The 9,569-nt window shown below is 34.9% G+C and overlaps 1 protein-coding gene across 1 annotated transcript in view; it reads right to left on the reverse strand.

The window, feature by feature from the left end:
* LOC143663308 (sulfotransferase 1 family member D1) overlaps nt 1–9,355 on the reverse strand; it is a 49,269-nt gene extending 39,914 nt beyond the window's left edge. The window contains exon 1 of the mRNA XM_077137036.1: nt 8,465–9,355. The gene's annotated coding sequence lies outside the window, so the exon portion shown is untranslated. The remainder of the gene's footprint in view (nt 1–8,464) is intronic.
* Nucleotides 9,356–9,569: the final 214 nt, after the last annotated feature.

Genomic DNA, 9,569 nt, shown 5'->3' on the forward strand with positions numbered 1-9,569 from the left:
TGCTGCATGATAAAGACTCAGCAAATGTCTAGTATGAAAATTGTTTGTAGGCCTATCCAATATCGCCATTGTTACAAAAGAGTGGTTGATAATAGCATGCTTTCAAAGTACAATGTAATTTCTCCATAATAGACATGCTTTATGGACAAATAACTCAGATAAAAGTACTATGGATAACTGGAATTGCTAAGAAATTTCATCCAGATCCTTCCTAACCACCTGAAAGTAAGAACAATCTGAAATTCTGAGTAACTTATCATGCAACTTGCACAGTGCCAAGAGATAAGGCAACATCAAAAGTAGCACTGAAGGGCAGCAAAATAGATTATAAACTTAATGAGCTTGTGACTTTTCTTGTCATGTGTCCACCAATCATTCATTACATAAAATGCTAGGTCTCCTTGTCCCTTCATGGACAAACTGCTCGTAGGAATCATATATACCAGGTGCAACTATTGCTTTTTTTCCTATTTACTCTTCAATCCTGATGACATGGATTATTCTCCCTCACTGCTCCACTGATTCTGCTATTTACAAAACCATCAAAGAATGGTTCTTTCCTCATAGAGTTTACAATTTGAAGATAGCCATGTAGTTAAGCAGTTGTAAAACAAGGCAGATGAATAAAAGACCTCATATACAGCTTAATTCATAGGTCAAATACCTGGAGCCCAGAGATGAGGGTAATTCTTTGATCCTTTATTTACTTACATGGAGGGCAAATTATGGGAAGAGGTCACCCTGGAGACGACTTTCCTAAATCACTATTCTCAGGCAAAGCAGAGCCAGGGACCCACGAAGGGGGAGCAGGCCAGTTCCAAACTGCTCTGTGGAGAAGTTCAGGAAGGATGTCACAGTGTTTTGACAACTCCCCAAAGCTATACTTTCCTGTTAATCTAATTAATTGATTAATTGAATCTACTTTCCTTATATCACTTGACCATTTGATCTTTGAAATGTTCTTTGCCCTTGCCTTCAGTTGTACTACTTTCTTCTAGTTTTCCTCTTCATATCTTGAAACTCCTTTACAGGGTTATTTTTTTACTTCCTCTTCTCAATCCCTCCATGTTGGTTTGCATCTAGATCTCACACATCCCCAAATCGCAGACTCTCTTTTCTGATGATACTGCACCATCTGCCTAGGAAAGCTCTTACACTCAAATCCTTATTTAAAAACAGAACAGGGTGGTGCAATGGTGGCTCAGTGGCAGAATTCTTGCCTGCCGTGCCAGAGACCCGGGTTCGATTCCTGGTGCCTGCCCACGCGAAGAAAAAAAAAGGAAAGAAAAAAAAAAAAGATTAGGCTCCTGAGGTCTAGATCTGTATATTAAACTGTCTGCAGAAACTCTTCCTTGGATATCCTGTAGCACTTCAAATTAGACATATTCAAAATTGAATTCATCATCTTCTCCATAGCCTGCCCCAAAACAAAGGGGATAAAAAAGACCATTATGTTGCTCTTTTTATTAAGGAAGATATTTGATGGTGAAAGAGTTCATTATATTCCTCTTGATTTGGGACCTAAGGCCTAATTAGTAACTGGAAAACAGCTCTTTCAGCACCACCGCAATAATGGAAGAGATTGATTAGATCATTATCACAGTTCCTGAAGGCTTAAACAACTCAACTTTATAGTAGGTCTTGCTTGTTTAGCAGCCTAAAAGAAACACGTTACAAATAGGATAATAACATGCATCTTCATCTAAAAAATAATTGTATGTATGTGTGCTCATATATGTGCTTTTTATTTTATTTTCTTTCTATCCTTCTTTAATAATTTTGTATTTCTGTCACCAAATGCCTTATAGTTTTATATCGAGCCTATGAAAAAGACAGAAAAAATAGACAATAATAATAATTTATCTTTATAGCAATTTTAAAGATAGATTTTGTTTATCTCTGTTTTACAAAAGAAGAAAATGAGACTGGGAGAAGTTACTACCATTACCCAAAGTCAAACAGCTTGTAAGTAAAGTAAAAATTCACAGACCATCCTCATTCTGCTGTTCCGTTCTGGTGAAAAAGCAAGCTCATTTGGCTAACTGGAGACTCTATTCAAATATAATTTAGAGCTTTCTTTTCTTTCCTCTACTGAAATGCACTTCAACTCGAGGTTGAAAAGGTTTCTACTGGTGAACAGCGTTTTGCTCATTTCCAAGAGTTATGCTATAGAATATATTTAGGATTTCTATTTTATCCCCTCTGTTTTTTGAAGTCACTATTTTCTTCATCCTTACTGCTCCTTCCCAACTTTGGTATTTTTTGTGTGTGTTGGTGTAAGTGGAGGGTTTAAAAGAGGTAAGTTTTCGTCCCATGTGCTGTGTGGTTGTTGCCCCTAGTTTTTGTTTTTTAATTTTAAAGATTAGTTTTTTAATCCACTATAAAAACATTTAAGGTTTTGAATTTTGCACAGGTCACAGTTTTGGCCAAATTACAGAAATTTCATTATATTCTATTTTATGTATTAATACATAAAGACTTTGCTGATCCAATAGAAATGTTTAAAGAAAATACAGTTTGGTGCTTTTCTGTAATACAAATAATTTTTCTTGCTGATGTCTAGGCATTTAATTTCCTTAATTACTTTACTCCGGAGATTGTTTTCACTTTTTTTATCTAGGATTTTCTTGCTGGATGACTTTGTGGTCTATCTGTTCTTTGACATTCATTTCAGCTTATTCTATACCTCTAGCTTAGGTTTTGTTTAACAGATCAGAACTTTTCAGTTCTTGTTTTCTTGTTTCTTACCCTGCCTGTATGGTGCCTTTTTTCCCCCCTTAGGAGGGTCTGCTTAGGTATTATAGACCCCAGCCAGATTTTCCCAGACTAAACTGGCCTCCTCTCAGGAGGAAAGAGTCACCTTTCTCAGTTTTCCCTGAGGAAAGCAGGTTGGCTTTCCTATGAAGCCTCTGGACTCTGTGTTTTTCCTATCCTGCCAGGTATGTGGCGCTTGTCTGCCTGTGGGTCCCACCAGCATAAGGTGATGTGATACCTTTAACTTCAGCAGCCTCTCCCTGCTGGGGGTGTGGTTAAGACAGAGGAGAGTTGCAGGCTGGCTTTAATCCTCCAGTTTTCCTGACCCTGGGGTGTGAATTCCTTGAGGGAGGGAATCCACCTGAGCTGGGCCCCACCCCTCTCCTGGGGTAGGCACAACCTCCAGACAAACTCACAAACAAGCTTAATTCTGCTCATGCCTGGGGCAGTAGCCTGAGAATCCTACAGCTGTATCCAAACAGCAGTCAAGCTGTAGAAACACAGCCACAAAAAAGTAAATAAATAAAATCCCTTTCCGAGAAGGACCCCACTTCTTCGGGTTTACCAATCAAGAGCTTAAATTGGTACATTGCTTTGTGTACCTCCAGGTCCTATGTGCCCCCTCCTTTCCTGCAGGGGCCAGACCCTTTCAAGTATTGTGTGCTGTCTGACCCAAAAAAACCTCTGTTTTTTGTTTTTTTTTTCTTTTTCTTTTTCTATCAGTCCTGGCCCCTCTGTGCTGGGGGAAAAACCATCAACCTCAGCTTTTACTAGAGGTTCAGCTGAGGCGGGGGCCTGTGTTTAGTACTCAGAATTTGTTAATTAATTCCACAATTACCGTTTGGTCTGGCTCAGCCCCTGCTGCTGTTAAAGCCTCTTTCTTTTCTCCTCTGGGAAGCAGCCTGTGGGGAAGGGGTGTCTGCCACCACTGCTTGGGGAACTCATGGTTCTGGGGGGGGGCTCGCAGCCAATCCAGCTGGTCCAGACTGGGGTACGCTGTTTGTCTGGTCACTGACGTGGCCCCAGCAATTGTTCTGTACTGTTTCTGGCTATTTGTTAGCTGTTCTGGAGGACGAACTAAATCCCACACTTCACTAAGCTGCCATCTTGGCTTCTCTGATCTTATATTTTTACAAATAATTTTTCAATTAGATTTTTTATGTTAATTTGCATCTCCAAAAAATGCTAACCTCACAATTTCCACATTTGCATTTGATCATGATTTTCTTGTGCCAATAAATGATCACTGTTTTGAAAGCTATATTATCTGTTGATATTATAAGTATCAATGTATATATTTACACACACACATGCAAATGAATTAAATATCGTTATATTTTGAAATCTACTAAATCCCTTTAAAAGTTAATCTGTTGGCTATATTAATAGGAATTTCTCTGAGTATCTTTAACATACAAAATCTATGCAGTTTTTTATATTGAAGGTATGCTATTTAAAAGCATAACATTTTGACTGATTATTTTTATTACTAAACATAGTAAATTTTGTATTTATTATTTAATATAATATTTGTTATTAAAAATGGATATTTCTATCTCAATTGTTTTCGATACTATCTTATGAAACACTGTATTACTGCCTTTTTAATGTCTATTTCTTAACCCATTCTTATTTTAAAGTCCTTTGAAATATATATATATGATCTGTTTTGATTTTAAACCAATCTAATAGTATTTTTATTAAAAGATGTTTTTCATTATTTTAATCTTAAAATATCATGTCACTTCTTTATACTTTTTATTTTTAATTTTTTTTCTTTTCTGAAATTTATTATAAGCATAATGCTTTACTTCACATGATGTTCTGCAGGGATTTTAAATTACTGAATATGTATTTAAAGTTTCTATATCATGATGCAGATTTACAGAAATGTAGCATTATCTTCTACAAATGAATTCAACTTGCACAGGAATTGACAGGGGTTCTGATTCCCAAACACCAAAGACGTTTAGACGTTTCTAAGCATTCACTAATAAAACTAAAATTGAAATGTGAATTTATAAGCCCCTGCTCTGGCATCTGATACAAACAAACAGCATTTTTCAAGCTCTTGGATTTTGGAGCCAGAAAATTCTCATTTATGTGGTGTTGTCTCTCTTTTCATACTCTCCTTTCTATTTCTAGCTTCACCTCCCCCTCCATCAGTTTTGAAGGAACCATATTTTGTAGGTCACAAAGAAATACTTCCTATCTTCCATTAGCACACTTGTACTTCTCAGAGTTTTATATTCTGGGTTAAAATAAAAGACCCTAATGTAAACTATGAACTTGAGTTAATATAATTCTAACATTACTGGTTAATCAACTGTAACATATGTACCACATAATGCAAAATTTTATTAATAGAGAAAGCTGCCTGAGTAGGAGAAAATATACAGAAACTCTTTACCTTCTGTGTAATTTTTCTGTAAATCTCCAAGTACTCTAAAACAATAAAGTATATTTAAAAAAATAAAAGGGAAAGTGAGAGAAAGGAAAAAAACAAACAAAAAAAATAAAGTCAGCATTAAATGAAGAGTCACCATGATGGTAGATTCTAATGATAAATGATAAATAAAAGGGAAAGAGAAGAGAAAATAAAAGAATAAGGAAAAGAAAATCAACAGTGAATGAAGAGTCACCTCTATGGTAGATTCTATTTATAAATGATTTCTTGTATTTGTTGCTTTGTTAAAAGCAGTAGACAGAATGAAGTTCTGTCCCACCATGACTGTGCACATCTTGTCAGCTGCAGCCCCTGTTACTCTGAGTTGAAAATGCTTCTTTGATTCTATGGTGGGTTCTTCCACTCTATCTGTTGCAGAACTTTATTTCTGGAACATAGGTCAATTCTTCCCACAATCCCTTCTCAACCACATGCTGTCTTGCAGAAAAGCCTTTCATTAACATTTTTAACACAAATTTTGTTTCCTCTAAAATTGGTGGCACCAATTCCTTTTGGTTTTCTTAGCCAAAATGGATAAGCTTTGCTATAAAAATTTTTCTATATTGTTTCCTTCTTCCTTGCCCGTCTATACTTCTGGGAGTACTGTAATTTTTCTAGCAATAGTTTCTTTTGAGGATAGTAAACAATTCATTGCCTTTGAGAAACAATGGTGTTTATAAAGGCTTAAAGTGTTGATCATTTATGTTAACTTGAGGATAAAACTGGAGTTAGCGTTAGACTTAAATCCACATGTTCACAGGCAGTAGATAGCAAAGTGATTCATGGAGGGCTGAATCAGGCCCAAAGAAAATTATTTTGGCAATGTGAGTCTTCAGACTTCACAGCAAAACTTTTCTCCAAGCAATACATTTCTCTTCTCCAGGAAAGATTAATGTTATCTCTATTCTTCCTCCTCTCTAAAAATGTATTCTTAGGAAGCAGTGACATGAGATGCGATAAGATGTATACACTGTGCTGTTTAATAAAGCTGTCCTTCAATTCTTCAGAGAAGAAGATAGCTGCCTCCTCTAGCCTACTTGCTTATGAAAGACTGAGCCATCTTACATTCTGCCTGCCACAAATCCTTGAAAGTATTCTGAAATTTTATGAAAGGCTTTTTAAAGCTTATCCCTATCAAATTTTGAAATCAGTTTCTAACACTTTCTTAAGCTTATTTGTATTTAGTTTCGGAACACAAGAAGAGGAAGTTTCTCTTAGATTCAACGAACAATCTAAGTATGGTATGAAATACCAAATGAGTCATAAGACCCAATAAATAAACTTTTTTCTAATCACATGAAAACCTCTTTCAGTATATTTAGAAATTTTGATATCAAAAAGCTCCAATTAAAACTATATTATCCACATTATGTTAGGAACTCAGTATAGTGTTACTAGTGTAACTTTATGTACATTGAGAGCTGAAAAATAAATATTCCATTAAAAATGAAAATGTAATTTCAGAACATTAGGTTATAAATGTCAAATAAATGGTTGATTTTCTGAGAAAATATTGACACCTTTTATTTAATGGTGATTGAAAGACCTTATATTGATTGGCCACAGGTATTAACCTAAATATAACAATCTGACATTAGAATTATTTAGCTTAAAATATTCAGATTTTAAAATCCGTATTAAGCCTTTTAGATTTGTTGTCAAATAGAACATTTAAACATTCATATTACTAGAATAAACAACTAAAGACACAATAAGGCCTTCATTTAGCAGGACTTTTTGAACAGATATGGGTCTTTTAGAACATGGTTTTGGTAGCACCACAGAATGGAACACTGTTTTCACCTTTCTGATCAAAGGTACATATGAAAAGAAACTTTCACCTTATATGGCAAGTAAAGATACCATATAAACACATTCTCTTTCAAGGAAGTTTTACGTCCCTTTTCTGTTCCAAGCTCTTATTACACTTATTCTTGAAATCTAAGAGGCCCGGGTCCCTGAAACATTTCCTTATCTACTCTTGACACTTCCTAATTAAATAACTGTAGTTTAGGTTCCGGTAGGAAGAGTCATCTTTATATCTTATGAAGAGTTCCTTTAATTTTCCTTTCTGAAGAACTACCATAAGTTTGAAATAATATTTCATCATCATCATCATCATCATCATCATCATCATCATCATCAGAACCCTTTTTTCAAAGAGAAATGTGAATGTTTTCTTGAATTACAGGATAATACGTTTCAATAGTATAGGAGTATGCTAACCCACAATGATACAAGAACAAGACTTAAATATCCCTCGAAAGAACAAGTATGAAGATTCTACGTTAGCTACTGTCCTAAATAACTACCTCAGGCACATCTGAGGTTTTTTTAATGTCTTTAATTTGTATCTTTGCTCAAAGGATTAAAGCAGAGCCCACATTTGTATGCCTGAGGCCTTTGCCTTTTAAAAGTCTATCTGTAAACTTACATCCAGTATAAAAAACTATTTTTAATAAAAAGTTACATGAAAGACAAAAAAAGAAGAATATGGCTTTGGAAACAAACCAAAATCAAAAGACAAATGGATGTATAAGAGTCCAAGAAGTGTTTATTAATTACAGTGACAATAAAAGGACTTATGTGAATAAAAGAAGATCACTCAAACCTCATTTCAAAATCCTTTAAGAACTAATGAATTTCCATGAATTTGAAGAACACACCACTCTAATGATTCTCAGATTGAATTATAAAAAAAGATTGTACACATATTGTAATGAAACACATGCCATAGAAGCAATATATTTTAGAAAAGGGAAAGCAAAGTACTCATCAATGCAAATGCATTTGCCTAGCATTTATACAGGCAAATGTATAAATACATTTGGGGGAATAAGAAGAAGTTCATAAAAGCAGACTTTGAAAACTGCATACTTGCTTAAATCTGGTTCTTATATTCTGACATGCAGATTTTCTTAAAACTCAACCTGGCAGTAGACCATGCAAGAATTTTCCTTGAAATTAAATAGAAATACTGAGAATGTGCAGACTAATATGCTTTAAAATTATTTTTTTAACTTTATAATCACAAAAATTGGTAAAGCAGAATACCTCAAGACAATTTTAAATTTGTACTTAACCCTGTGTCTACATGATAAGAGATCTGGACCTAAGAATTCTCAAATATTTCCCTTTTAAAACAACAAAATCCTTACTATAACTTTCCATTCCTCATTGTCTAATTTTTTTAATTTTTGAATTCAGAATTATTTAAAATATGGACACTTTAAGGACAAAATTGCTAAATCATGTACAAGTTACCTGTCTTAAGAAGCTGGAGGTCCAAATTTTGTTTCTGCAGCAGCAGGTTAATGGACGTTTCTGAATGTTCTTACAGTTGACCAAAATTTATTCACCTTAAAAATGCAAAAGATGAAGTCTAACGAATTGCGTGAAGTTGTTGATTAAGCTGTTCCGAATCTGTTCTTCTTTTAAGTATAAAAGACTTAAGGGCAGGCTTTTAGTTGTTGGTTGCAGTCACAGGTAGAATGAATCAAAGCTCAGTGGAAATCTACTAAGCTTAGAATCTGGAATTTCTGCTACCACATAATTATATTTAGTAAATAAAGGCCCTATAATTCCACTTTAAACGATTCCAATTTCAACCATAAAAGCCAAACAAAACACAGATGCTGTTTCATGGCTCCAGTGTTCTAATAAGAAACTTCCACAGCAAGTTGATTTGTCTGTACCTCTAGAACTGTATGAGCAAGTTAGACAGACAAGAGCATGTTCTCTGAGTCGTAGGAAATGGAAGAGGCAGTGCAGTCAAGAAAAGTTTGGGTGCAACCTGCTCCTTAAATGATGCCTAAACCAGCCAGAAGCAAGTTGGTATATCACCTTTTTTAACTTCTTGGTATTGGCTGTGACTGTGATCATAACATCTGCTTCAAAATAGAACTGATTTGAATCACTCTTGTCATTCTCCATTGAAAATCTTATTTAAGACATGCTTCCTTTTTGTCTACAGCTCCTCAATGATGCTTCTGACTAGAGGCAAAGATTTTCAAATCTTCAAATTTATCAATTTGTCTAATAATGAAATTTGAATGTGTATTTTAAAACTCTAATCCAATGAAATATGAAGATACACTAACATAAAGTATAATTGTCTGTGAACATGCCAAACAAATATTTTCTTTGACGTCAATGGGAAGCTCTTGAGTAAGATCTCCCAAATGCACTAGTCTGGCAATATGGGCCATGGAAGATCTTTATGGTGTGGGGACATTTGATGTTTTATCTGTGGCCCAGAAGTCTCAAATGAATGCCCTGCGGTCTGGCATTTGGGCCAAACACTGGGAATGTCAGAAGCCTTAATGTGAGTACCATGAGATGCAGTCAATAACTCCATAGATAGAAAATG

Source organism: Tamandua tetradactyla, chromosome 19 (assembly GCF_023851605.1).
Source record: "Tamandua tetradactyla isolate mTamTet1 chromosome 19, mTamTet1.pri, whole genome shotgun sequence".
NCBI classification, from domain to species: Eukaryota; Metazoa; Chordata; class Mammalia; order Pilosa; family Myrmecophagidae; genus Tamandua; species Tamandua tetradactyla.